Consider the following 25,862-nt stretch of genomic DNA (forward strand, 5'->3'; position numbering starts at 1 on the left):
ATAGTGGTAAAAATAGATAATACTAATGCTCTATTTTGTGGTAGTGTGGTCGAGCAGTAGGCTTATCCAAGGAGTAGTGTTAAGCATTTGTTGTACATACACATAGACAATAAATGAGGTACACACACTCAGAGACAAATCCAGCCAATAGGTTTTTATATAGAAAAATATCTTTTCTTAGTTTATTTTACGAACCACAGGTTCAAATTCTACATGTAATATCTCATTCGAAAGGTATTGCAGGTAAGTACTTTAGGAACTTCAAATCATCAAAATTGCATGTATACTTTTCAAGTTATTCACAAATAGCTGTTTTAAAAGTGGACACTTAGTGCAATTTTCACAGTTCCTAGGGGAGGTAAGTATTTGTTAGGTTAACCAGGTAAGTAAGACACTTACAGGGCTTAGTTCTTGGTCCAAGGTAGCCCACCGTTGGGGGTTCAGAGCAACCCCAAAGTCACCACACCAGCAGCTCAGGGCCGGTCAGGTGCAGAGTTCAAAGTGGTGCCCAAAACACATAGGCTAGAATGGAGAGAAGGGGGTGCCCCGGTTCCGGTCTGCTTGCAGGTAAGTACCCGCGTCTTCGGAGGGCAGACCAGGGGGGTTTTGTAGGGCACCGGGGGGGACACAAGCCCACACAGAAATTTCACCCTCAGCAGCGCGGGGGCGGCCGGGTGCAGTGTAGAAACAAGCGTCGGGTTTGTAATGGAAGTCAATGGGAGATCTAGGGATCTCTTCAGCGCTGCAGGCAGGCAAGGGGGGGGTTCCTCGGGGAAACCTCCACTTGGGCAAGGGAGAGGGACTCCTGGGGGTCACTTCTCCAGTGAAAGTCCGGTCCTTCAGGTCCTGGGGGCTGCGGGTGCAGGGTCTCTCCCAGGCGTCGGGACTTTAGGTTCAAAGAGTCGCGGTCAGGGGAAGCCTCGGGATTCCCTCTGCAGGCGGCGCTGTGGGGGCTCAGGGGGGACAGGTTTTGGTACTCACAGTATCAGAGTAGTCCTGGGGTCCCTCCTGAGGTGTTGGATCGCCACCAGCCGAGTCGGGGTCGCCGGGTGCAGTGTTGCAAGTCTCACGCTTCTTGCGGGGAGCTTGCAGGGTTCTTTAAAGCTGCTGGAAACAAAGTTGCAGCTTTTCTTGGAGCAGGTCCGCTGTCCTCGGGAGTTTCTTGTCTTTTCGAAGCAGGGGCAGTCCTCAGAGGATGTCGAGGTCGCTGGTCCCTTTGGAAGGCGTCGCTGGAGCAGGATCTTTGGAAGGCAGGAGACAGGCCGGTGAGTTTCTGGAGCCAAGGCAGTTGTCGTCTTCTGGTCTTCCGCTGCAGGGGTTTTCAGCTAGGCAGTCCTTCTTCTTGTAGTTGCAGGAATCTAATTTTCTAGGGTTCAGGGTAGCCCTTAAATACTAAATTTAAGGGCGTGTTTAGGTCTGGGGGGGTTAGTAGCCAATGGCTACTAGCCCTGAGGGTGGGTACACCCTCTTTGTGCCTCCTCCCAAGGGGAGGGGGTCACAATCCTAACCCTATTGGGGGAATCCTCCATCTGCAAGATGGAGGATTTCTAAAAGTTAGAGTCACCTCAGCTCAGGACACCTTAGGGGCTGTCCTGACTGGCCAGTGACTCCTCCTTGTTATTCTCATTATTTTCTCCGGCCTTGCCGCCAAAAGTGGGGCCTGGCCGGAGGGGGCGGGCAACTCCACTAGCTGGAGTGTCCTGCTGGGTTGGCACAAAGGAGGTGAGCCTTTGAGGCTCACCGCCAGGTGTGACAATTCCTGCCTGGGAGAGGTGTTAGCATCTCCACCCAGTGCAGGCTTTGTTACTGGCCTCAGAGTGACAAAGGCACTCTCCCCATGGGGCCAGCAACATGTCTCGGTTTGTGGCAGGCTGCTAAAACTAGTCAGCCTACACAGATAGTCGGTTAAGTTTCAGGGGGCACCTCTAAGGTGCCCTCTGTGGTGTATTTTACAATAAAATGTACACTGGCATCAGTGTGCATTTATTGTGCTGAGAAGTTTGATACCAAACTTCCCAGTTTTCAGTGTAGCCATTATGGTGCTGTGGAGTTCGTGTTTGACAGACTCCCAGACCATATACTCTTATGGCTACCCTGCACTTACAATGTCTAAGGTTTTGTTTAGACACTGTAGGGGTACCATGCTCATGCACTGGTACCCTCACCTATGGTATAGTGCACCCTGCCTTAGGGCTGTAAGGCCTGCTAGAGGGGTGTCTTACCTATACTGCATAGGCAGTGAGAGGCTGGCATGGCACCCTGAGGGGAGTGCCATGTCGACTTACTCGTTTTGTCCTCACTAGCACACACAAGCTGGTAAGCAGTGTGTCTGTGCTGAGTGAGAGGTCTCCAGGGTGGCATAAGACATGCTGCAGCCCTTAGAGACCTTCCTTGGCATCAGGGCCCTTGGTACTAGAAGTACCAGTTACAAGGGACTTATCTGGATGCCAGGGTCTGCCAATTGTGGATACAAAAGTACAGGTTAGGGAAAGAACACTGGTGCTGGGGCCTGGTTAGCAGGCCTCAGCACACTTTCAATTGAAACCATAGCATCAGCAAAGGCAAAAAGTCAGGGGGCAACCATGCCAAGGAGGCATTTCCTTACACAACCCCCCCCCAAACGAAAGAGGATGAGACTAACCTTTCCCAAGAGAGTCTTCATTTTCTAAGTGGAAGAACCTGGAAAGGCCATCTGCATTGGCATGGGCAGTCCCAGGTCTGTGTTCCACTATAAAGTCCATTCCCTGTAGGGAGATGGACCACCTCAACAGTTTAGGATTTTCACCTTTCATTTGCATCAGCCATTTGAGAGGTCTGTGGTCAGTTTGAACTAGGAAGTGAGTCCCAAAGAGGTATGGTCTCAGCTTCTTCAGGGACCAGACCACAGCAAAGGCCTCCCTCTCAATGGCACTCCAACGCTGCTCCCTGGGGAGTAACCTCCTGCTAATGAAAGCAACAGGCTGGTCAAGGCCATCATCATTTGTTTGGGACAAAACTGCCCCTATCCCATGTTCAGAGGCATCAGTCTGCACAATGAACTGCTTAGAATAATCTGGAGCTTTGAGAACTGGTGCTGAGCACATTGCCTGTTTCAGGGTGTCAAAGGCCTGTTGGCAGTCCACAGTCCAGTTCACTTTCTTGGGCATTTTCTTGGAGGTGAGCTCAGTGAGGGCTGTCACAATGGATCCATATCCCTTCACAAACCTCCTGTAGTACCCAGTCAAGCCAAGGAATGCCCTGACTTGAGTCTGGGTTTTTGGAGCTACCCAGTCCAGAATAGTCTGGATCTTGGGTTGGAGTGGCTGAACTTGGCCTCCACCTACAAGGTGTCCCAAGTAAACCACAGTTCCCTGCCCTATCTGGCATTTGGATGCCTTGATAGAGAGGCCTGCAGATTGCAGAGCCTTCAAAACCTTCCTCAGGTGGACCAGGTGATCCTGCCAGGTGGAGCTAAAGACAGCAATATCATCAAGATAAGCTGTGCTAAAGGACTCCAAGCCAGCAAGGACTTGATTCACCAACCTTTGGAAGGTGGCAGGGGCATTCTTTAAACCAAAGGGCATAACAGTAAACTGATAATGCCCATCAGGTGTGGAGAATGCTGTCTTTTCTTTTGCTCCAGGTGCCATTTTTATTTGCCAGTACCCTGCTGTCAAGTCAAAGGTACTTAGGAATTTGGCAGCACCTAATTTATCAATGAGCTCATCAGCTCTTGGAATTGGATGAGCATCTGTCTTGGTGACAGAATTGAGCCCTCTGTAGTCCACACAAAACCTCATCTCTTTCTTTCCATCTGTGGTGTGAGGTTTGGGGACTAAGACCACTGGGCTAGCCCAGGGGCTGTCCGAGCGCTCAATGACTCCCAATTCCAGCATCTTGTGGACTTCCACCTTGATGCTTTCCTTAACATGGTCAGACTGTCTAAAGATTTTGTTCTTGACAGGCATGCTGTCTCCTGTGTCCACATCATGGGTACACAGGTGTGTCTGACCAGGGGTTAAGGAGAAGAGTTCAGGAAACTGTTGTAGGACTCTCCTACAATCAGCTTGCTGTTGGCCAGAGAGGGTGTCTGAGTAGATCACTCCATCTACTGTACCATCTTTTGGGTCTGATGACAGAAGATCAGGGAGAGGTTCACTCTCTGCCTCCTGATCCTCATCTGTTACCATCAACAGATTGACATCAGCCCTGTCGTGGAAGAGCTTAAGGCGGTTTACATGGATCACCCTTTTGGGGCTCCTGCTTGTGCCCAGGTCCACCAAGTAGGTGACCTGACTCTTCCTCTCTAGTACTGGGTAAGGGCCACTCCATTTGTCCTGGAGTGCCCTGGGAGCCACAGGCTCCAGAACCCAGACTTTCTGCCCTGGTTGGAACTCAACCAGTGCAGCCTTTTGGTCATACCAAAACTTCTGGAGCTGTTGGCTGGCCTCAAGGTTTTTGGTTGCCTTTTCCATGTACTCTGCCATTCTAGAGCGAAGGCCAAGTACATAGTCCACTATGTCCTGTTTAGGCTCATGGAGAGGTCTCTCCCAGCCTTCTTTAACAAGGGCAAGTGGTCCCCTTACAGGATGACCAAACAGAAGTTCAAAGGGTGAGAACCCTACTCCCTTCTGTGGTACCTCCCTGTAAGCGAAAAGCAGACATGGCAGGAGGACATCCCATCTCCTTTTGAGTTTTTCTGGGAGCCCCATGATCATGCCTTTTAATGTCTTGTTGAATCTCTCAACTAAGCCATTAGTTTGTGGATGGTAAGGTGTAGTGAATTTATAAGTCACTCCACACTCATTCCACATGTGCTTTAGGTATGCTGACATGAAGTTGGTACCTCTGTCAGACACCACCTCCTTAGGGAAACCCACTCTGGTAAAGATACCAATGAGGGCCTTGGCTACTGCAGGGGCAGTAGTCGACCTAAGGGGAATAGCTTCAGGATACCTGGTAGCATGATCCACTACTACCAGGATATACATATTTCCTGAGGCTGTGGGAGGTTCCAGTGGACCAACTATGTCCACACCCACTCTTTCAAAGGGCACCCCCACCACTGGAAGTGGAATGAGGGGGGCCTTTGGGTGCCCACCTGTCTTACCACTGGCTTGACAGGTGGGGCAGGAGAGGCAAAACTCCTTAACCATGTTGGACATATTGGGCCAGTAGAAGTGGTTGACTAACCTCTCCCACGTCTTGGTTTGTCCCAAATGTCCAGCAAGGGGAATGTCATGGGCCAATGTTAGGATGAACTCTCTGAACAGCTGAGGCACTACCACTCTCCTAGTGGCACCAGGTTTGGGGTCTCTGGCCTCAGTGTACAGGAGCCCATCTTCCCAATAGACCCTATGTGTTCCATTTTTCTTGCCTTTGGACTCTTCAGCAGCTTGCTGCCTAAGGCCTTCAAGAGAGGGACAGGTTTCTTGTCCCTTACACAGCTCTTCCCTTGAGGGTCCCCCTGGGCCTAAGAGCTCAACCTGATAAGGTTCAAGTTCCAAAGGCTCAGTTCCCTCAGAGGGCAGAACTTCTTCCTGAGAAGAGAGGTTCCCTTTCTTTTGCTGTGTTGCAGTTGGTTTCCCAACTGACTTTCCTGTTCTCTTGGTAGGCTGGGCCATTTTTCCAGACTCCAGCTCTACTTTTTCACCCTGTGCCTTGCATTGTGCTCTTGTTTTCACACACACCAGTTCAGGGATACCCAGCATGGCTGCATGGGTTTTTAGCTCTACCTCAGCCCATGCTGAGGACTCCAGGTCATTTCCAAGCAGACAGTCCACTGGGATATTTGAGGAGACCACCACCTGTTTCAGGCCATTGACCCCTCCCCATTCTAAAGTAACCATTGCCATGGGATGTACTTTTCTCTGATTGTCAGCGTTGGTGACTGTGTAAGTTTTTCCAGTCAGGTATTGGCCAGGGGAAACCAGTTTCTCTGTCACCATGGTGACACTGGCACCTGTATCCCTCAGGCCCTCTATTCTAGTCCCATTAATTAAGAGTTGCTGTCTGTATTTTTGCATGTTAGGCGGCCAGACAGCTAGTGTGGCTAAATCCACCCCACCCTCAGAAACTAGAGTAGCTTCAGTGTGGACCCTGATTTGCTCTGGGCACACTGTTGATCCCACTTGGAGACTAGCCATACCAGTGTTACCTGGATGGGAGTTTGGAGTGGAACCTTTCTTGGGACAGGCCTTGTCTCCAGTTTGGTGTCCATGCTGTTTACAGCTATGACACCAGGCCTTTTTGGGATCAAAGTTTTTACCCTTGTACCCATTGTTTTGTGAAGAGGCTCTGGGCCCACCCTCCTGTGCAGGTTTTTGGGGGCCTGTAGAAGACTCTTTACTATTTTTAGTTTTGGTTGTCTCATCACCCTTCTGCTGGGGAGTCTTTGTGACCCCTTTCTTTTGGTCACCCCCTGTTGAAGTCTTGGACACCCTTGTCTTGACCCAATGGTCCGCCTTCTTTCCCAATTCTTGGGGAGAAATTGGTCCTAGGTCTACCAGATGCTGATGCAGTTTATCATTGAAACAATTACTTAACAGGTGTTCTTTCACAAATAAATTGTACAGCCCATCATAATTACTTACACCACTGCCTTGAATCCAACCATCTAGTGTTTTCACTGAGTAGTCAACAAAGTCAACCCAGGTCTGGCTCGAGGATTTTTGAGCCCCCCTGAACCTAATCCTGTACTCCTCAGTGGAGAATCCAAAGCCCTCAATCAGGGTACCCTTCATGAGGTCATAAGATTCTGCATCTTGTCCAGAGAGTGTGAGGAGTCTATCCCTACACTTTCCTGTGAACATTTCCCAAAGGAGAGCACCCCAGTGAGATCTGTTCACTTTTCTGGTTACACAAGCCCTCTCAAAAGCTGTGAACCATTTGGTGATGTCATCACCATCTTCATATTTAGTTACAATCCCTTTGGGGATTTTCAACATGTCAGGAGAATCTCTGACCCTATTTATGTTGCTGCCACCATTGATGGGTCCTAGGCCCATCTCTTGTCTTTCCCTCTCTATGGCTAGGATCTGTCTTTCCAAAGCCAATCTTTTGGCCATCCTGGCTAACTGGATGTCCTCTTCACTGGAGTTATCCTCAGTGATTTCAGAGTTGTTGGTCCCTCCTGTGAGGGAACCAGCATCTCTGACTATTATTTGTGGAGTCAGGGCTTGAGAAGCCCTGCTCTCCCTAAGTAGGACTGGAGGGGGGGAATTTCCCTCCAAGTCACTATCTTCATCCTCTGAGTTGCCATCCTCAGAGGGGTTGGCCTTTTCAAACTCTGCCAAAAGCTCCTGGAGCTGTACTTTGGTAGGTTTGGGGCCCATTGCTATTTTCTTTAGTTTACAGAGTGACCTTAGCTCTCTCATCTGTAGATGGAGGTAAGGTGTGGTGTCGAGTTCCACCACATTCACATCTGTGCTAGACATTATGCTTCTAAAAGTTGGAATACTTTTTAAGAAACTAAAACTGGTTCTAGAATCTAATTCAAACTTTTAACAAACTTTTAAACTCTAAAAGAAATGCTAAACAGGATCTAACACAAGGCCCTAGCAGGTCTTTTAAGAATTTAGAAAACTTTTCAAATTGCAAAAATCAATTTCTAATGACACTTTTGGAATTTGTCGTGTGATCAGGTATTGGCTGAGTAGTCCAGCAAATGCAAAGTCTTGTACCCCACCGCTGATCCACCAATGTAGGAAGTTGGCTCTGTATGTGCTATTTCAAAGTAAGGAATAGCATGCACAGAGTCCAAGGGTTCCCCTTAGAGGTAAAATAGTGGTAAAAATAGATAATACTAATGCTCTATTTTGTGGTAGTGTGGTCGAGCAGTAGGCTTATCCAAGGAGTAGTGTTAAGCATTTGTTGTACATACACATAGACAATAAATGAGGTACACACACTCAGAGACAAATCCAGCCAATAGGTTTTTATATAGAAAAATATCTTTTCTTAGTTTATTTTACGAACCACAGGTTCAAATTCTACATGTAATATCTCATTCGAAAGGTATTGCAGGTAAGTACTTTAGGAACTTCAAATCATCAAAATTGCATGTATACTTTTCAAGTTATTCACAAATAGCTGTTTTAAAAGTGGACACTTAGTGCAATTTTCACAGTTCCTAGGGGAGGTAAGTATTTGTTAGGTTAACCAGGTAAGTAAGACACTTACAGGGCTTAGTTCTTGGTCCAAGGTAGCCCACCGTTGGGGGTTCAGAGCAACCCCAAAGTCACCACACCAGCAGCTCAGGGCCGGTCAGGTGCAGAGTTCAAAGTGGTGCCCAAAACACATAGGCTAGAATGGAGAGAAGGGGGTGCCCCGGTTCCGGTCTGCTTGCAGGTAAGTACCCGCGTCTTCGGAGGGCAGACCAGGGGGGTTTTGTAGGGCACCGGGGGGGACACAAGCCCACACAGAAATTTCACCCTCAGCAGCGCGGGGGCGGCCGGGTGCAGTGTAGAAACAAGCGTCGGGTTTGTAATGGAAGTCAATGGGAGATCTAGGGATCTCTTCAGCGCTGCAGGCAGGCAAGGGGGGGGTTCCTCGGGGAAACCTCCACTTGGGCAAGGGAGAGGGACTCCTGGGGGTCACTTCTCCAGTGAAAGTCCGGTCCTTCAGGTCCTGGGGGCTGCGGGTGCAGGGTCTCTCCCAGGCGTCGGGACTTTAGGTTCAAAGAGTCGCGGTCAGGGGAAGCCTCGGGATTCCCTCTGCAGGCGGCGCTGTGGGGGCTCAGGGGGGACAGGTTTTGGTACTCACAGTATCAGAGTAGTCCTGGGGTCCCTCCTGAGGTGTTGGATCGCCACCAGCCGAGTCGGGGTCGCCGGGTGCAGTGTTGCAAGTCTCACGCTTCTTGCGGGGAGCTTGCAGGGTTCTTTAAAGCTGCTGGAAACAAAGTTGCAGCTTTTCTTGGAGCAGGTCCGCTGTCCTCGGGAGTTTCTTGTCTTTTCGAAGCAGGGGCAGTCCTCAGAGGATGTCGAGGTCGCTGGTCCCTTTGGAAGGCGTCGCTGGAGCAGGATCTTTGGAAGGCAGGAGACAGGCCGGTGAGTTTCTGGAGCCAAGGCAGTTGTCGTCTTCTGGTCTTCCGCTGCAGGGGTTTTCAGCTAGGCAGTCCTTCTTCTTGTAGTTGCAGGAATCTAATTTTCTAGGGTTCAGGGTAGCCCTTAAATACTAAATTTAAGGGCGTGTTTAGGTCTGGGGGGGTTAGTAGCCAATGGCTACTAGCCCTGAGGGTGGGTACACCCTCTTTGTGCCTCCTCCCAAGGGGAGGGGGTCACAATCCTAACCCTATTGGGGGAATCCTCCATCTGCAAGATGGAGGATTTCTAAAAGTTAGAGTCACCTCAGCTCAGGACACCTTAGGGGCTGTCCTGACTGGCCAGTGACTCCTCCTTGTTATTCTCATTATTTTCTCCGGCCTTGCCGCCAAAAGTGGGGCCTGGCCGGAGGGGGCGGGCAACTCCACTAGCTGGAGTGTCCTGCTGGGTTGGCACAAAGGAGGTGAGCCTTTGAGGCTCACCGCCAGGTGTGACAATTCCTGCCTGGGAGAGGTGTTAGCATCTCCACCCAGTGCAGGCTTTGTTACTGGCCTCAGAGTGACAAAGGCACTCTCCCCATGGGGCCAGCAACATGTCTCGGTTTGTGGCAGGCTGCTAAAACTAGTCAGCCTACACAGATAGTCGGTTAAGTTTCAGGGGGCACCTCTAAGGTGCCCTCTGTGGTGTATTTTACAATAAAATGTACACTGGCATCAGTGTGCATTTATTGTGCTGAGAAGTTTGATACCAAACTTCCCAGTTTTCAGTGTAGCCATTATGGTGCTGTGGAGTTCGTGTTTGACAGACTCCCAGACCATATACTCTTATGGCTACCCTGCACTTACAATGTCTAAGGTTTTGTTTAGACACTGTAGGGGTACCATGCTCATGCACTGGTACCCTCACCTATGGTATAGTGCACCCTGCCTTAGGGCTGTAAGGCCTGCTAGAGGGGTGTCTTACCTATACTGCATAGGCAGTGAGAGGCTGGCATGGCACCCTGAGGGGAGTGCCATGTCGACTTACTCGTTTTGTCCTCACTAGCACACACAAGCTGGTAAGCAGTGTGTCTGTGCTGAGTGAGAGGTCTCCAGGGTGGCATAAGACATGCTGCAGCCCTTAGAGACCTTCCTTGGCATCAGGGCCCTTGGTACTAGAAGTACCAGTTACAAGGGACTTATCTGGATGCCAGGGTCTGCCAATTGTGGATACAAAAGTACAGGTTAGGGAAAGAACACTGGTGCTGGGGCCTGGTTAGCAGGCCTCAGCACACTTTCAATTGAAACCATAGCATCAGCAAAGGCAAAAAGTCAGGGGGCAACCATGCCAAGGAGGCATTTCCTTACAAGCATCCTGTACATCCTTCATTATTTTAACCATTTCAGAATGGATCAGATATACTGGAATATTAAATCAGTGGTAAACAGAGAAACAACAATCCAGAATGGTTGCCCAATGACACATGCCAGCACATGGACAGTCACCTTTGAATGGTTATGGCTATACTTCGACTAGAAACATTCCAAAGTAACTGATCATGCACAGAACCGCCATCTTTTATTGTTTCTGCAGCTCTCTGCTACTATTTTGGAGCCAGAATTTCAGACGCCATTATTTTGACCTGGTAAGTGCCCACACAATTATTTAGACTTAATGCACTTTACTTTTTTTTAATTAGTGTTTTCTTTCATTTGTGTCTTAATGTTATTACAGTGTTAACCATAAGTATGCCATTTTTATATCTTGTGTGTGTGTATATATTTTTTGTAACACGTTTGGATGCTTTAATTGCACAAAACAGTATTTTCAAAAACACCTACTTCTCAGAGAACTGAAATATGTAAAAAATATTTCATGGCTCTCTTAAGCTTGGATTTCATCCTCATGACAGCCCCAAACCACTCTGCAGAGCTTTACCATTGCCAGGGCAAAATATTACACGGTAATGTTATCTAAAGTGTGTGGCAAGATTATCCAACGTATGTAGTAAAAGGGAAAATAATGGTTTCTTGTGGTTTATATTATATGTACCCTCTTGAGGACCTACCAGCAAATAATACACAGCTCTGTATCTGTTGGAAGTCATATTGGTGAGACGCAAGCAGACCAGCAGATGCAAGTGACAGTCCAATGGCGCCGCAAAGAGGTGGACGCGGTGAGGAGTTGGGAGAGGTGTGGGGTGCTGCAGGAGATGACCATCAGTGCTCTAGCTGCTCCATCCCCACCCAGGCAGGGAACCCCTGTGTTGAACCAAGCGGGTTGCTACGTGGAACTGGTGTGGGATGTTGCAGGACCAGGCAGCGGCCATTTCGGAGCCTTCAGGGGTAACTACTGCTCTACTCTGCAACCGGATTTGACTCCAGACTGCAAGCTTTGCTGAGCCCACAGACTCCCAAACGGTGCCACACCCTCCTCATCGGTCACAGTTTCCTGAACCATTGCAGGCCATACCAGCTCCCAGAGGTAAAAAAACAGACACAAGAGGACCAAAAGTATGTGAGGCGAGGGTCTGGTAGGGACATCCAGGCAAGCCAACAGCAATGCCTTGTGAGAGTCCTCCTCGAGGAGAAGCTGCCGTTATTTTAATTGAGGATTTTACACTCCAAGATACTGACTTAGATTTACACAGGCAGTACAGGTCACAAGATAAAGCTTATAAATTGCTGCCATTTAATTCTCCTCACCAGTCAACTTCGACTGGCCTGCAACTCTTTAGTAGTATGCCCTCAAATCATTCTTCCTTACTAGCGGCTACGCAAGACTTGGAAGTAACGGACCATCAATTAAGTCACCTCTTGGATCAGGCGGCAAAGGTCCCCAACTCATTACTTTGCTTAGAGAGACTCTTATCCTTCATTTTGACCCTTCTTGAAAAATGTGTGGGTGGATCAGACGCTATCCTCAAAACTGTGATGGCAATTCTGCAAGAGCTGATCGTTGGAAAGTAAAATAAGGGAGAGACAGTACAAAATGTCCTGTACGGTTGGGGCCATGGAGCCTCAGTGGAGGTTACCTCAGCAAATTTAGAAGGTGTTCACAGTGAAACACATACTTTAGATGATTTCTGCTCTCAAGCCACAATGGAAAGCTACCTCTAAAGAAGCCACCACCGCCAATAGTCCAACCGGCTCCATCAGATTCATTTTCGACTCTGACTCAGATAATCTTCAAGTCAGAGAAAATCATGCCCACAGAACAGGAACTAAGCATTTGCGGTGTACACACACAGTCACGAAATGAGGCGCACACTCCTTTACTAACTCCAGATCAATGTTTTTAGATATCAAAAATATACTTTGTTACTTTATTCCTATAACCAAAAAGATCTTTGCTACGGGTAAGTACAGTTGTAAGTTTGCATCAATCTAACATATCCAATGTACTTTGTTTAGGTTTTGCAGATAAAACAGTTTTCAAGTAAGTAACACTTTTCAATTTCAAAAGAAGACACTTCGTGCAATTCCTTAAAGGAAGAAATGTAGTCCTAGGGGAGGAAAAGTAACAATACATTTCACAAGTAAGTACTTGACTTACGATCCCAGTGTTCGTGGGTTAGGATGTCCACAGGTCAAGGTACAAGTTGACCCCAAAAGGGTACCACCAACAACACAGGGCCAGCCAGGTGCAGATCAAAGCTGGTGTTGGGATTTTAATGAAAGCCTATGGAGACTAGGGGCACTTGGAAAGAAACAAGTCATAGGTAAGTGCCAGCAACTTCTGGGCACAGACCTGCGTGGTTTAGAGGAGCAACGTGGGGGGCACGGGTCCGCACAAAACACTCTGAGTGGCACAGGGGCGGGTGGGTGCAGGGTGCCCAATGCTTTTAAATGGGAGAACACCAGGGGGTCCAAAGATGCTGCAGGCTGGGTCCAGGGAGTGGGTTGTGGAAAACCAAAGGCTGGACAAGTAGGAGAGGAGCCTTTTGGACCGTCGCTCGGATTCCTCAAGGCCAGAGGGCTGCGAACGCAGGGGGACCTTTGTGTGTCTAGAATCTTCGGTGATATTGGTTGTTGTAGGAAGTTGGCTCTGTATGTGCTATTTCAAAGTAAGGAATAGCATGCACAGAGTCCAAGGGTTCCCCTTAGAGGTAAAATAGTGGTAAAAAGAGATAATACTAATGCTCTATTTTGTGGTAGTGTGGTCGAGCAGTAGGCTTATCCAAGGAGTAGTGTTAAGCATTTGTTGTACATACACATAGACAATAAATGAGGTACACACACTCAGAGACAAATCCAGCCAATAGGTTTTGTATAGAAAAATATCTTTTCTTAGTTTATTTTAAGAACCACAGGTTCAAATTTAACATGTAATATCTTGTTTGAAAGGTATTGCAGGTAAGTACATTAGGAACTTTGAATCATTTCAATTGCATGTATACTTTTCAAGTTATTCACAAATAGCTATTTTAAAAGTGGACACTTAGTGCAATTTTCACAGTTCCTGGGGGAGGTAAGTTTTTGTTAGTTTTACCAGGTAAGTACGACACTTACAGGGTTCAGTTCTTGGTCCAAGGTAGCCCACCGTTGGGGGTTCAGAGTAACCCCAAAGTTACCACACCAGCAGCTCAGGGCCGGTCAGGTGCAGAGTTCAAAGTGGTGCCCAAAACGCATAGGCTTCAATGGAGAGAAGGGGGTGCCCCGGTTCCAGTCTGCCAGCAGGTAAGTACCCGCGTCTTCGGAGGGCAGACCAGGGGGGTTTTGTAGGGCACCGGGGGGGACACAAGCCCACACAGAAATTTCACCCTCAGCGGCGCGGGGGCGGCCGGGTGCAGTGTTAGAACAAGCGTCGGGTTCGCAATGGAAGTCAATGAGAGATCAAGGGATCTCTTCAGCGCTGCAGGCAGGCAAGGGGGGGGCTTCCTCGGGGAAACCTCCACTTGGGCAAGGGAGAGGGACTCCTGGGGGTCACTTCTGCAGTGAAAGTCCGGTCCTTCAGGTCCTGGGGGCTGCAGGTGCAGGGTCTTTTCCAGGCGTCGGGACTTAGGTTTCAGAGAGTCACGGTCAGGGGAAGCCTCGGGATTCCCTCTGCAGGCGGCGCTGTGGGGCCTCAGGGGGGACAGGTTTTGGTACTCACAGTCGTAGAGTAGTCCGGGGGTCCTCCCTGAGGTGTTGGTTCTCCACCAGTCGAGTCGGGGTCACCGGGTGCAGTGTTGCAAGTCTCACGCTTCTTGCGGGGAGATTGCAGGGTTCTTTAAAGCTGCTCCTTTGGATAAAGTTGCAGTCTTTTTGGAGCAGGTCCGCTGTCCTCGGGAGTTTCTTGTCGTCGTCGAAGCAGGGCAGTCCTCAGAGGATTCAGAGGTCGCTGGTCCCTTTGGAAGGCGTCGCTGGAGCAGAGTTCTTTGGAAGGCAGGAGACAGGCCGGTGAGTTTCTGGAGCCAAGGCAGTTGTTGTCTTCTGGTCTTCCTCTGCAGGGGTTTTCAGCTAGGCAGTCCTTCTTGTTGTTGCAGGAATCTAGTTTCTAGGTTCAGGGAGAGCCCTTAAATACTAAATTTAAGGGCGTGTTTAGGTCTGGGGGGTTAGTAGCCAATGGCTACTAGCCCTGAGGGTGGGTACACCCTCTTTGTGTCTCCTCCCAAGGGGAGGGGGTCACATCCCTAATCCTATTGGGGAAATCCTCCATCTGCAAGATGGAGGATTTCTAAAAGTTAGAGTCACCTCAGCTCAGGACACCTTAGGGGCTGTCCTGACTGGCCAGTGACTCCTCCTTGTTATTCTCATTATTTTCTCCGGCCTTGCCGCCAAAAGTGGGGGCCGGGGCCGGAGGGGGCAGGCAACTCCACTAGCTGGAGTGTCCTGCGGTGCTGTGACAAAGGGGTGAGCCTTTGAGGCTCACCGCCAGGTGTTACAGCTCCTGCCTGGGGGAGGTGTTAGCATCTCCACCCAGTGCAGGCTTTGTTACTGGCCTCAGAGTGACAAAGGCACTCTCCCCATGGGGCCAGCAACATGTCTCTAGTGTGGCAGGCTGCTGGAACCAGTCAGCCTACACAGATAGTCGGTTAAGTTTCAGGGGGCACCTCTAAGGTGCCCTCTGTGGTGTATTTTACAATAAAATGTACACTGGCATCAGAGTGCATTTATTGTGCTGAGAAGTTTGATACCAAACTTCCCAGTTTTCAGTGTAGCCATTATGGTGCTGTGGAGTTCGTGTAAAACAGACTCCCAGACCATATACTCTTATGGCTACCCTGCACTTACAATGTCTAAGGTTTTGCTTAGACACTGTAGGGGCACAGTGCTCATGCACTGATACCCTCACCTATGGTATAGTGCACCCTGCCTTAGGGCTGTAAGGCCTGCCAGAGGGGTGTCTTACCTATACTGCATAGGCAGTGAGAGGCTGGTATGGCACCCTGAGGGGAGTGCCATGTCGACTTACTCATTTTGTTCTCACTAGCACACACAAGCTGGTAAGCAGTGTGTCTGTGCTGGGTGAGGGGTCTCTAGGGTGGCATAATACATGCTGCAGCCCTTTGGTACCAAGGGCCCTGATGCCAGGGAAGGTCTCTGAGGTACCAGTTACAAGGGACTTATCTGGGTGCCAGGGTGTGCCAATTGTGGAATCAAAAGTACAGGTTAGGGAAAGAACACTGGTGCTGGGGCCTGGTTAGCAGGCCTCAGCACACTTTCAATTCAAAACACAGCATCAGCAAAGGCAAAAAGTCAGGGGGTAACCATGCCAAGGAGGCATTTCCTTACAGTCGTGATCAGGGAGGTCGTCCGCATTTAGGCTACAGGCGTCGTCGTGCTGGTCAGGAGGGATCAACCCATGGTGGACTCTAGGTCAGAATCGCCTGTGAACTTTCTCTGGATCGGTGGGCCACCTGGACTCGGGCCGTGGGCATCAGGTGCAGAGTGGGAAGGACTTGCGGATCCAGGGAGGCTCTGGAGTGCTTTTTGAAGGTTTCTTGTGGAAAGGGCTGCTAACCTTGGGGGTTCTTGGTCCTCTGCTGGGCAGGCAGTCCTCTGGGGGTTTGTAGAGGTCGCTGGCACCTCAGGATGCATTGCCTTTTTGTTGCAGGAGATCTGAAGCTGCAGAAAGATCAAGTTAATGGTCTTCTGGAGTTTTCATTGCTGGAGATGCGCTTCAGTCCTTCTCGAGGTCGCGCTAGGAACCTAACGAGCAAAGTTCAGGGTTGCCCCTAAATACTAGGTTTAGGGATGTTCCAGGGGTCAGATGGGCAGTAGCCAATGGCTACCGTCCCAGAAGGTGGCTACTGTAGGAGGCTGGCCTGGTTTGTAGTGGGTACCTTGGGTACTTACACCTTATACCAGGTCCAGTTATCCCGTATTAGTGAAAAGTAGTAGTGTTCTAGCAGCTTAGGCTGATAGAGGTAGCTATAGCTTCTTTTCCTTTTCCTAAGGAGCCTGGGAATCAGCAGGATGGGGGGAAAAGCGAAGGCAAAGATCCCGGACCATCTCAGAGCATTTCCCCACGACCGCGGAGTGGGTATCGACTGGCGTAGAACTGGCATTTGGCGTTCAGGTTGGTGGCAAACAAGTCTAGGATTGGCTGACCCCATCGTTGGAAGATGCAGTCGAGTATGTTCTGGTTGAGTTCCCACTCGTGGCAGTTGTCGTCCGTCCTTTTGAGAGAGTCCGCTAGGGCGTTGTTGACCTCTGGCAGGTGCTCCACCCTGAGGCGAATATTGTGCAGTGTGAGCCAGTCCCAAAGAGACTGAGCTTCCCTTGAGAGGGAGAGGGATCTTCTTCCTCCCTGTTTGTTGATGTAAAACATACTTGTTGTGTTGTCCGTCCTGACCAACACTGAGGACCCTGCGTGGAAGAAAAGCCTTGAGCGTGAGATGGATCGCCTTCAGTTCTAGCAGGTTTATGTGCATTCCTTTCTGGAGATTGGACCATCTTCCCTGAATGCCCATGACTTGCAAATGGCCTCCCCAGCCTTCCAAGGAAGCGTCTGTGGTGATGACAAAGTCTGTTATTGGTGTTAGAAACGTAAGACCTTGGGAGAGGTGGTTGGTCTGAGACCACCACTTCAACGCCTGACGAATTTTTGGTGTGATAGTTATTAAGTCGTCGAAGGACCCTTGCGACTGGGTCCATTGGAGTTGTAGTTCTTCTTGCAACGGTCTCATTCTCAGCCTTGCTAGTCGAACTAGGACGATGGGCGAGGAAATCATGCCCAGAAGCGACTTGAACAGTCGTACTGAAACTAACTCTTTTGTGGAGATTCTGACAGCTAAGTAGGTTAGCTTCTGCTGTCTTGCTGGAGTGAGATATGCTTTGTTCTGGGTGGTGTCTAATTCTGCACCCAGGAAGACTTCTGCATGAGGGAAGTGTGACCGACTTCTGTAGATTTACTGTTAGCCCTAAACTGCAGAATAATTTCAAGCAAGCGTTTGTCACTTTGGAGGCTAGTAGCGGAGGCGGAGCTTTATGAGCCAGTCGTCCAGGTATGGAAACACATGGAAACCCGTGCTGCGGAGGAAACCTGCGACTGGGGCAAGGCATTTTGTGAAGATTCTTGGAGCTGACCTCAGCCCGAATGGTAGGACTTTGAACTGATAGTGGGCACCGGCTATAGTAAAGCGGAGATATTTGCAATGTTCCTGATGTATTGGTATGTGGAAGTAGGCATCCTGGAGATCCAATGTCATAAAATCTCCAGGATTGAGGAGGTGCAGGATATCTCACAGTGTGATCATCCGAAAAGATTGCTTCCGAAGGAACTTGTTGAGTTTCCTGAGATCTAGTATCGGATGCCATTCCCCTGACTTTTTCTTTATTAGGAAGAAACGGGAGTAGAATCTGAGACCTCGTTGCTGAACTGGAACTCTTTCTATAGCTCCCTTGGCAAGCATAAGGAATACCTCCTCCTGAAGCAGACGAAGAGGGAGCGGTCTGCCTGTTCTTGGTGGATGATGCAGGGGTTTTTGTATGAATTCCAGCGTATGACCTCTTGTCACTGTATCCAGCACCCATTGGTCTGATGTTATTTTCTTCCACTCCTGGATGCAGTTGGAGATGTTTGCTCCTATTTGCTGATGGTGTGAACATTGGGGAAGCATAGCCGGTGCCTGGAGAAGATCATTGCTTTCTGGGTTGATCTCTGCTTTGTGAACCCTGTCTTCTCTTTCCTCCCTGTCTGGCATAGGAAGCCATAGATGGTTGCCTGTACTGTTGTTGGTAGGAAGGCCTATATTGGGGTTGCTGGTACTGCCTGTGAAAGGAACCTCGAAATGAGGTAAATCCTCTTCCTCTAGCACCCCGAAAGGGCTGTTTCCGGTACTGTAGGGTACCTAAGGACTTGGCAGTGTCTGTGTCAGTCTTGATGGCCTGGATTGCGTCATCTACGTGCTTGCCAAAGAGAGATTCGCCATCATAGGGCATGTCGAGGATTCTGGACTGCACTTCCGGCCTGAAAGATGTGGCTTCGAGCCAACCTTGGCGGCAAAAGACCACGGCGCCAGCTAGATGACGAAAGCCGGTGCAGGCTATATCTAGAGTGCAGTCGAGTATCTCCTCCGACGCACGCTCACCTTGGAGGATCTTCTGTGCCTCTGCTTGCTTGCTTTCAGGGATGAGGCCAATGAAAGGTTGGATATCCGACCACATTTGCCGGTCATAACGACCCAGGATTGCCAATGAATTTGCTGCTCTGACAGTGATTGCTGACATGGAGGAGAATCTTTTGCCCACTGTAGGAAGTTGGCTTTGTATGTACTATTTCAAAGTAAGAAATATCATGCACAGAGTCCAAGGGTTCCCCTTAGAGGTAAGATAGTGGCAAAAAGAGATAATTCTAATGCTCTATTTTGTGGTAGTGTGGTCGAGCAGTAGGCTTATCAGAGGGTAGTGTTAAGCATTTGTTGTACACACACAGGCAATAAATGAGGAACACACAATGACAATTCCAGGCCAATAGGTTTTTGTATAGAAAAATATATTTTCTTAGTTTATTTTAAGAACCACAGGTTCAAGATTTACAAGTAATACTTCAAATTAAAGGTATTTCACTTAGGAACTTTCGGAGCTTTGAATTAGCAAAATAGCATATACAGTTTTCACACAAATGGAAATAAGCTATTTTAAGACTAGATACTTAGTGCAATTTCCAACAGTTCCTGGGGGACAGGTAAGGAAAGCACCTACAGGGTTCAAAGTTGGGTCCAAGGTAGCCCACCGTTGGGGGTTCAGAGCAACCCCAAAGTTACCACACCAGCCGCTCAGGTGCAGAGGTCAAAGTGGTGCCCAAAACACATAGGCTTCAATGGAGAAGGGGGTGCCTCGGTTCCAGTCTGCCAGGAGGTAAGTACCCGCGTCTTCGGAGGGCCGACCAGGGGGGTTTTGTAGGGCGCCGGGGGGGGACACAAGTCAGCACAAAAAGTACACCCTCAGCGGCACGGGTGCAGAGTGCAATCAGGCGTCGGGTTTGCCATAGGTTTCAATGGGAGACCCCGGGGTCTCTTCAGTTAGCAGGCAGGCAAGGGGGGGAGGGGGGCGCTCCTCGGGGTAGCCACCACCTGGGCAAGGGAGAGGGCCACCTGGGGGTTGCTTCTCCACTGGAGGTCGGATCCTTCAGGTCCTGGGGGCTGCGGGTGCAGTGGCTTTACCAGGCGTCGGGTTCTTTGAAGCAGGCAGTCGAGGGCCCCTGGGGAGTCTTTGTGACCCCTTTCTTTTGGTCACCCTCTGTGGCAGTCTTCGTCACCCTAGTCTTGACCCAATGGTCCACCTTCTTTCCCAATTCTTGTGGAGAAATTGGTCATAGGTCTACCAGATGCTGATGCAGTTTATCATTGAAACAATTACTTAATAGGTGTTCTTTCACAAATAAATTGTACAGCCCATCATAATGATCTACACCACTGCCATGAATCCAACCATCCAGTGTTTTTACGGAGTAGTCAACAAAATCAACCCAGGTCTGGCTTGAGGATTTTTGAGCCCCCCTGAACCTAATACTGTACTCCTCAGTTGAGAATCGAAAGCCCTCAATCACGGTAGCCTTCATGAGGTCATAGGATTCTGCATCTTTTCCAGAGAGTGTGAGGAGTCTATCTGTAAGGAAATGCATCCTTGGCATGGTTACCCCCCTGACTTTTTGCCTTTGCTGATGCTAAGTTTTGATTTGAAAGTGTGCTGAGGCCTGCTAACCAGGCCCCAGCACCAGTGTTCTTTCCCTAACCTGTACTTTTGTTTCCACAATTGGCACACCCTGGCATCCAGGTAAGTCCCTTGTAACTGGTACCCCTGGTACCAAGGGCCCTGATGCCAGGGAAGGTCTCTAAGGAATGCAGCATGTCTTATGCCCCCCCGGGGACCCCTCACTCAGCACAGACACACTGCTTGCCAGCTTGTGTGTGCTAGTGAGGACAAAACGAGTAAGTCGACATGGCACTCCCCCTCAAGGTGCCATGCCAACCTCACACTGCCTATGCAGTATAGATAAGTCACCCCTCTAGCAGGCCTTACAGCCCTAAGGCAGGGTGCACTATACCATAGGCGATGGCACCAGTGCATGAGCACTGTGCCCCCCTACAGTGTCTAAGCAAAACCTTAGACATTCTAAGTGCAGGGTAGCCATAAGAGTATATGGTCTGGGAGCCTGTCATGCACGAACTCCACAGCACCATAATGGCTACACAGAGCTGTGAACTCCAAACCCCCTCCCCCCATTGGCACTTATTTATGCACCTCTCCCCCCTTTGCCAACAAAAGGGGGGTGGGGGGTGCTGCCACCAATTTGGCGCGCACCTTCCCAAAACCAGTTTCACCGGTCCCTTCCGGGCCAAGGCGGCCGTTACGGCACCGGCCCTTTATGCCCCCTATGGGGGCGGCCTTTGCACTTTCCCTGAATTCACTTGCATCTTATGTGGCAGTAATGACAGGGTTAACAGTTATTAAAGGGCTGCTGAGTACAGGGATCCAAAGTCATTACATAAATAAAGGTTAACATTCAATTTTCTGTTTTGGAGCCATTTTATGTTTAAACCATTTTTAACTACAGTTGAACCGAAAGCAATTTGCAGAACGTGCCTATTGTGCTGAAATACAAATATACAACAAGAAAGGTTTACTCATTTTGACAACTTTGAAGTGTAGTGAAGAACATTAACAGAAGAACAAAATTGCAGATATATTTTTGTCTCTTTTATGCTAGTCAGTGAACCTGTAATCAAATCTCAGCCAGCTCTTTGTAAGGTCTAAAACCAATGTTTGTATATACAAACTTCCTGTCATCACAAACACTAGTGTATTTGGTTTCATTTCTACGAGTATCTATTCCTGGGCACTATACAGAAAGCAGCTATGACAGGTTTAATTCGCATAACCTCGATGCCCTGAATTTTGGACTGCACAGCAGTACTATTTCCTTCCAATTGTCATTTACCATCACAAATGAACCAGTTGAAAGATGCAACTAGTCAGGGAAAAAAAGCATGAACGGTGCCGATTTTATTCCGAATATCGCCCACAGAAAATATTTTGTGAATAGGCCTTTGAGTTATAGGCTTTTCAATTACTACCTAGTCTCACTTACATTAACTATGCAATGCGGAACTGAATCCTTCTCCAGTCACTACTGATATGTGCTTAACTGTACAACACTGCTGCGGGCACATAGAAACCATGATAAACATTTCAAAAAAAGTAATGGCTAAACTGAAAAAAACAATGGCTTAAAGAGAGAGGTACAAAGCCCACTTTGTGTGTGGCGATAACATCAAGACAAAATACCATATCAGTCTCTCACACTACTGAAGCACTTAAGGCAAAAGCAGGAGTCAGTAATAATGAGCTGACAGTTCTTTCCGTTCAAAGACAAAAAGTAGATATAGCATTTCAAACTGAAACTGGGCCCGTAAACTGCTCTATATCAAAAGCTTTTAAAATCTAGCTTGCCAGCTGTAAAGAAATGGCTCCCTGTTGCAGTTACCCCCCACTTTTTGCCTGATACTGATGCTGACTTGACTGAGAAGTGTGCTGGGACCCTTCTAACCAGGCCCCAGCACCAGTGTTCTTTCACCTAAAATGTACCATTGTTTCCACAATTGGCACAACCCTGGCACCTAGGTAAGTCCCTTGTAACTGGTACCCCTGGTACCAAGGGCCCTGATGCCAGGGAAGGTCTCTAAGGGCTGCAGCATGTCGTATGCCACCCTAGGGACCTCTCACTCAGCACAGAAACACTGCTTGCCAGCTTGTGTGTGCTGGTGGGGAGAAAATGACTAAGTCGACATGGCACTCCCCTCAGGGTGCCATGCCAACCTCACACTGCCTGTGGCATAGGTAAGTCACCACTCTAGCAGGCCTTACAGCCCTATGGCAGGGTGCACTATACCACAGGTGAGGGCATAGGTGCATGAGCACTATGCCCCTACAGTGTCTAAGCAAAACCTTAGACATTGTAAGTGCAGGGTAGCCATAAGAGTATATGGGCTGGGAGTCTGTCAAAAACGAACTCCACAGCTCCATAATGGCTACACTGAATACTGGGAAGTTTGGTACCAAACTTCTCAGAATAAACCCACACTGATGTCAGTGTTGGATTTATTAAAAAATGCACACAGAGGGCATCTTAGAGATGCCCCCTGTATTTTACCCAATTGTTCAGTGCAGGACTGACTGGTCTGTGCCAGCCTGCTGCTGAGACGAGTTTCTGACCCCATGTGGTGAGGGTCTTTGTGCTCTCTGGGAACAGAAACAAAAGCCTGCTCTGGGTGGAGATGCTTCACACCTCCCCCCTGCAGGAACTGTAACACCTAGCAGTGAGCTTCAAAGGCTCAAGCTTCGTGTTACAATGCCCCAGGGCACTCCAGCTAGTGGAGATGCCCACCCCCTGGACCCAGCCCCCACTTTTGGCGGCAAGTCCAGGAGAGATAATGAGAAAAACAAGGAGGAGTCACTGGCCAGTCAGGACAGCCCCTAAGGTGTCCTGAGCTGAGGTGACTCTGACTTTTAGAAATCCTCCATCTTGCAGATGGAGGATTTCCCCAATAGGGATAGGAATGTGACCCCCTCCCCTTGGGAGGAGGCACAAAGAGGGTGTACCCACCCTCAGGGCTAGTAGCCATTGGCTACTAACCCCACAGATCTAAACACGCCCTTAAATTTAGTATTTAAGGGCTCCCCTGAACCTAAGAATTGAGATTCCTAAAACTACAAGAAGAAGAAGACTGCTGAGCTGAAAAACCCCTGCAGAGGAAGAACAGAAGGCACCAACTGCTTTGGCCCTAGACTTACCGGCCTGTCTCCTGCCTTCCAAAGAAACCTGCTCCAGCGACGCTTTCCAAGGGACCAGCGACCTCTGAATCCTCTGAGGACTGCCCTGCTTCAAGAAAGACAAGAAACTCCCGAGGACAGCGGCACTGCTCCAAAAGAACTGCAACTTTGTTACAGAGGAACAGATTTAAAGACCCCTGCAAATCCCCACAAGAAGCGTGAGACTTGCAACACTGCACCCGGCGACCCCGACTCGACTGGTGGAGAACCAACACCTCAGGGAGGACCCTCCGGCGACTCCGAGACCGCGAGTAACCAAAGTTGTCCCCCCTGAGCCCCCACAGCGACGCCTGCAGAGGGAATCCCAAGGCTCCCCCTGACCGCGACTGCCTGAACCTAAAGTCCCGACGGCTGGAAAAGACCCTGCACCCGCAGCCCCCAGCACCTGAAAGAACGGAACTTCTGTGCAGGAGTGACCCCCAGGAGGCCCTCTCCCTTGCCCAGGTGGTGGCTACCCCGAGGAGCCCCCCCCTTGCCTGCCTGCACCGCTGAAGAGATCCCTTGGTCTCTCATTGAACATCATTGAAAACCCGACGCGTGTTTGCACACTGCACCCGGCCGCCCCCGCGCTGCTGAGGGTGTACTTTTTGTGCTGACTTGTGTCCCCCCCGGTGCCCTACAAAACCCCCCTGGTCTGCCCTCCGAAGACGCGGGTACTTACCTGCTGGCAGACTGGAACCGGGGCACCCCCTTCTCTCCATTGAAGCCTATGTGTTTTGGGCACCTCTTTGACCTCTGCACCTAACCGGCCCTGAGCTGCTGGTGTGGTAACTTTGGGGTTGCTCTGAACCCCCAACGGTGGGCTACCTTGGACCCAAAACTGAGACCTGTAAGTGATTTACTTACCTGCTAAAAATAACAATACTTTACCTCCCCCAGGAACTGTGAAAATTGCACTGTGTCCACTTTTAAAACAGCTATTTGTGTTTTATGTGAAAAGTATACATGATACTGTAATTATCCAAAGTTCCTAAAGTACTTACCTGCAATACCTTTCAAATGAGATATTACATGTAGAATTTGAACCTGTGGTTCTTAAAATAAACTAAGAAAATATATTTTTCTATAACAAAACCTATTGGCTGGATTTGTCTGAGTGTGTGTTCCTCATTTATTGCCTGTGTGTATGTACAACAACTGCTTAACACTACTCCTTTGATAAGCCTACTGCTCGACCACACTACCACAAAATAGAGCATTAGTATTATCTCTTTTTGCCACTATCTTACCTCTAAGGGGAACCCTTGGACTCTGTGCATACTATTCCTTACTTTGAAATAGTGCATACAGAGCCAACTTCCTACATTGGTGGATCAGCGGTGGGGTACAAGACTTTGCATTTGCTGGACTACTCAGCCAATACCTGATCACACGACAAATTCCAAAAATTGTCATTAGAAATTGATTTTTGCAATTTGAAATTTGTCTAAATTCTTTAAAGTCCTGCTAGGGCCTTGTGTTAGTCCTTGTTAGCATTGCTTTTAGAGTTTAAAAGTTTGTGAAAAGTTTGAATTCGATCCTAGAACTAGTTTTTAGATTCTTAAAAAGTATTCCAACTTTTAGAAGCATAATGTCTAGTACAGATGTGAATGTGGTGGAACCCGACACCACACCTTACCTCCATCTTAAGATGAGGGAGCTAAGGTCACTCTGTAAAATAAAGAAAATAGCAATGGGCTCCAGACCTTCCAAACTACAGCTCCAAGAGCTGTTGGTAGAGTTTGAAAAGGCCAACCCCTCTGAGGATGGCAACACAGAGGATGATGATAGTGACTTGGAGGGTGATTCCCCCCCACCAGTCCTATCTAGGGAGAACAGGGCTTCTCAAGCCCTGACTCCACAAATAATAGTCAGAGATGCTGGTTCCCTCACAGGAGGGACCAACAACTCTGAAATCACTGAGGATAACTCCAGTGAAGAGGACATCCAGTTAGCCAGGATGGCCAAAAGATTGGCTTTGGAAAGACAGATCCTAGCCATAGAAACGGAAAGACGAGATGGGCCTAGGACCCATCAATGGTGGCAGCAACATAACTAGGGTCAGAGATTCTCCTGACATGTTGAAAATCCCCAAAGGGATTGTAACTAAATATGAAGATGGTGATGACATCACCAAATGGTTCACAGCTTTTGAGAGGGCTTGTGCAACCAGAAAAGTAAACAGATCTCACTGGGGTGCTCTCCTTTGGGAAATGTTCACTGTAAAGTGTAGGGATAGACTCCTCACACTCTCTGGAAAAGATGCAGAATCTTATGACGTCATGAAGGGTACCCTGATTGAGGGCTTTGGATTCTCCACTGAGGAGTACAGGATTAGATTCAGGGTGGCTCAAAAATCCTCGAGCCAGACCTGGGTTGATTTTGTAGACTACTCAGTGAAAACACTGGATGGTTGGGTAACTGGAAATGAAGTGCATGAGTATGTTGGGCTTTATAATTTGTTTATGAAAGAACACATTTTAAGTAACTGCTTCAATGAAAAGTTGCATCAGTATCTGGTAGACCTAGGTCCAATTTCTCCCCAAGAATTGGGAAAGAAGGCAGACCACTGGGTCAAGACTAGGGTAACCAAAACTTCCACTGGGGGTGACCAAAAGAAAGA

The 25,862-nt window shown here is 48.8% G+C and overlaps 1 protein-coding gene across 3 annotated transcripts in view; it reads right to left on the reverse strand.

The window, feature by feature from the left end:
• Positions 1-25,862, reverse strand: part of FAM168B (family with sequence similarity 168 member B) — a 257,323-nt gene that overhangs the window by 139,826 nt on the left and 91,635 nt on the right. The window lies entirely within an intron of this gene.

The sequence above is a fragment of the Pleurodeles waltl genome, chromosome 11 (assembly GCF_031143425.1).
Source record: "Pleurodeles waltl isolate 20211129_DDA chromosome 11, aPleWal1.hap1.20221129, whole genome shotgun sequence".
Taxonomy (NCBI): domain Eukaryota; kingdom Metazoa; phylum Chordata; class Amphibia; order Caudata; family Salamandridae; genus Pleurodeles; species Pleurodeles waltl.